Source organism: Pinus tabuliformis, chromosome 8, assembly GCF_031772625.1.
Source record: "Pinus tabuliformis cultivar Carrire ecotype Pingquan chromosome 8, CPIR1, whole genome shotgun sequence".
NCBI classification, from domain to species: Eukaryota; Viridiplantae; Streptophyta; class Pinopsida; order Pinales; family Pinaceae; genus Pinus; species Pinus tabuliformis.
This window is the reverse complement of record NC_142294.1, coordinates 1,011,082,451-1,011,086,179: the sequence shown is the minus strand read 5'-3', so window position 1 is coordinate 1,011,086,179 and position 3,729 is coordinate 1,011,082,451. Positions and strand designations below refer to the sequence as shown.

Below are 3,729 nucleotides of genomic sequence, written 5' to 3'. Positions count from 1 at the left end.
GTTTATGGGTATTTGTTGTTTCAATTGTGTATTTGATTGTGGTCTAATCGGGAGGATGCTTGCTACGTCAATGGTGGGGGCTATCTAGAAGAAGGATTTCAAGGTGGAATTTTTCGACCTCCCTCCTCTATGTGGAGGTGGCTGTAGGTGAAAAGTATTCATTTTCTAGTTGGTAAAGTTGTAGGCAATCTCCTAGGTTGCCTATATGTAGGCTGCATGGGGTGTGGAGTTTCCCGATCCCTCCTCCTGTTTGGATATGTTCTTGTATTATGTAGCAAGCCTCTTTATTTACATTTATTTTCTTCCTTTTCATTCGCATCATGGTTGTCATAGGTAGTCAAGTGATCGAGGTCCACCATTTCTATTGTCTAGATGGAATCCTAGGTGGCCTCGGTGCGAGGTGGGGAGGGTCGGAGGCATTTCTAAGTGAGGTTGTGGGCTTGGTCAGTGTTGTTTTATTTCCTTCCTTTTCCTTTGCATTGAGGCTTCTGCAGGAAATCATGCGATCGAGGTCCATCATTGAGACTATTCGGGTGGACTCCTAGGCGACCTTTGTGGGGGCAGGGGAGGGTTGGTGGGAATTTATAAGGGAGGTTGTGGGCTCGGTTTGAGGCTGCCATAGGCGATCATCTAATTGAGGTCCACTGTTGCTGCTATCCGAGTGGACTCCTAGGTGTCATCGGTGTGGGGCAGGGAGGTTTGTATGGCCTCTCTAAGATAGGGTTTGTAGTCGGTCATCCTCTTTTTATTTCCTTCCTTTTCCTTCACATCGAGGGTGCCACAGGTGATTGAGAGATTGAGGTCCACAATTGCTGCTATCCAAGTGGACTCCTAGGTGGCCTCAGAGTGGGGCAGGGAGGGTTGGTGCTCAGTTATATTATAGAGGTTGCGTGGTTGGTTATTCTCCATTTATTTCCTTTGCAATGGGGCTACCGCAAGCGATTGGGAGATTGAGGTCCACTGTTGCTACTGTCCAAGTGGACTCCTATGTGCCCTCGGTGCAGGGCATGGAGGTTTTTGGAGGAATTTCTTAGCGAGTGGGTGAGTGTTCACTCTTTTTGTTGTTGTTTGGGGCGTGTTTGCAAATTATGAAGTCACCTTGGTGCATTGAAACTCAGAAGGTCTACCCATTTGTTCTCCATGTCCTTGGCATGTTGTGTGTGTTTGCTTCTTGGGATGCAAGAGGTGAAAGGCATAAAATTTTTACATGATATTTTGGTATCTCCTTGACTTGATGGGTGTTTAGATTGGCTCTCGGTAACGAAGTGCCTAGAATTCCCTTTGAAGTGGGAGGGTGCTACCTGGTTGATCCTACCAATATTCATATGCTTGTCCCAAATATTAAGCCATGTATGTCTAAGTATGAACTAATTCAGATTGTGAAACTACGGATGGCTCATTATATCAATTATAGTTTTTTTGGTGGTACCATACTAGTCAGATAATTGTAGTAATTCTAGAGCTAATACGTGCACCAAGTCCCAATGCTTTGGAAGGGATGCATTTTTTAGATAAAAGGTCAGTGCAGACTTGCTTGCTCCTACAGTGAATTATGATAACTCGACAGATCACACAACCCTTGTTTTGGCGATGCTCCATTCAAATTTATGCCCTATCAACTTTTGATGGTAGGATAGAGGCCTACCAAGGTGGTGACGAGTGATGAAGAATTAGGGTTCGATTCTGGAGAGGAAGCTTGAGAAACTGCTACCACATCTAAGGAAGGGAACAAGAGTGCCAATTATCTAATACTAACATGGAGAGGTAGTGACAATAAATAAAAATATTGGGCTCATCGAGTCTTTTAATTGGAATGAGTACACTCTAAATCCCTTAATGATGATTCATTGCAGGGCACGTATGGTGCCAACATCCACGGTAATTCCATCTCCAATAGCGTATATTTAAGTTTTTGCAGTTAAAAATCTCGTAGTTGGATCTTGGGTCATAAAGGTTGGTCTGCCTACTCGGTGTGCACCTGCCCTTCCATCCATTTTGTTGGTGACATGCTCCTGGCCTTAATTGCCTGGGTTGTAGCTTCAACAATGTTACTTTGAAAAAATTAGAGTGCTCAAAGCAAGATTATGCTCTAAATACATTAGCATGGAATAACGTGATACGAGTCTGGTCCTACTGTGTTGGCCTCCAGGATCAAATTAATGATTAATAAGGATTGTCAGGGGCATTCGTATTTCATTGTCAGAGGTGAAATTCTTGGATTTATGAAAGACGAACCACTGCAAAATATTTTTCCAAAGATTTTTTCATTAATCAAGAATGAAAGTTGGTGGCTTGAAGATGATCAGATACTGTCCTAGTCTCAACCATAAATGATGTCGACCAAAGATTAACGGATGTTGCTCTAAGGACTCTGCCAGTGCCTTCTGATAAATCATATTGTTTGGGTTCTGGGGGGAGTATGGTTGCAAGGTTGAAACTTAAAGGAATTGATGGAAGGGCACCACCAGGAGTGGATTCTGTGACTTAATTTGACTCAACACGGGGAAACTTACAAGGTCTAGTCATGGGAAGGATTGACAGATTGAGAGCTCTTTCTTGATTCTATGGGTGGTGGTGCATGGCCATTCTTAGTTGGTGGAGTGATTTGTCTAGTTAATTCCAATAACGAACAAGACCTTAGCCTGCTAACTAGCTACATGGAGGTTCCCGTTCACGACAAACTTCTTAGAGGTACTATGGTCATTTAGGCCATGGACGTTTGAGATAGTAAGAGGTATGTGATGCCCTTAGATGTTCTAGGATTCACGCATGCTACACTAATGTAGCCAACAAGTTTTTCTTCTTGGTTCGAGAGGGTCGGGAAATCTTCTCAAATTGCATCATGATGGGGATAGACCATTGCAATTATTGGTCTTCAATGATGAATTCCTACTAAGCGTGTGTCATGAAATTGTGTTGACTACATCCCTGCCCTTTGTACACACCACTCGTCACTCTTTTCGATTGAATGATCCGGTGAAGTGTTCATATTGAGTCGATGATGTTCACCACCATCGATGTCATGAGAAGTTAATTGAACCTTATCATTTAGAGGAAGGAGAAGTCGTAACAAGGTTACCATAGGTGAACCTATGGTAGGATCATTGATAGCATGGTTTTTATTTTTTGGTTTGGGTCGAGTGGGTTTCAATTGCAATTTGGGCCTATGTGGTGTGTATCTAGGGGAGTGGGTTCGGTGTTTGGTAGGAACATTGTTGGTTGCTAGTCTTGAGTTCACGCTCATTTTTTTGTGTTCTTGCAAGCCATGCATGTGCTTGTCCCACCCATCCTTTGTTTTTCTATCCCCCAATGTGTTTCTGTAGGGGGGTTCAAAAGCTTGTTTCTTGGGAGCACTCTCCAATGGTCTGCTCAGCGGGGCATGGTTGCTGTAGTTGAGGTGCTTGGGAAATACGATGGATACATTTAGATTCATTCATAATGGTAGTGCTCGGTATTTTGTTCATCAGAAGGCATGAGCCAAGCGTGTGAGCCACCATAGTTGGTTCTCTCAAAAAAGTGGCGGTGGTTTATGTGTTGCTTGGGTGAGCTTTTTTGCTAGTGGTTGGGTCAAGGGAGGGGTTGCGTGCACGACTAGTACCTCAAACCTTCCGTGAGGGGAAATTGTTAGGGTGGGGTCAATATGGGATGGATGAAGAGTGGTTCAACCCATTGGGCTAGCCAACCTAGTCTTCTAGACTGTTTGTTATAGACATTTTTGGGCACTACAAC

General features: G+C 43.6%; 1 pseudogene; it reads left to right on the top strand.

Annotated features, from left to right (window-relative positions):
- Positions 1-1,298: 1,298 nt before the first annotated feature.
- Positions 1,299-3,107, top strand: LOC149238813 (18S ribosomal RNA; annotated as a pseudogene).
- The last annotated feature ends 622 nt before the right edge of the window (positions 3,108-3,729 follow it).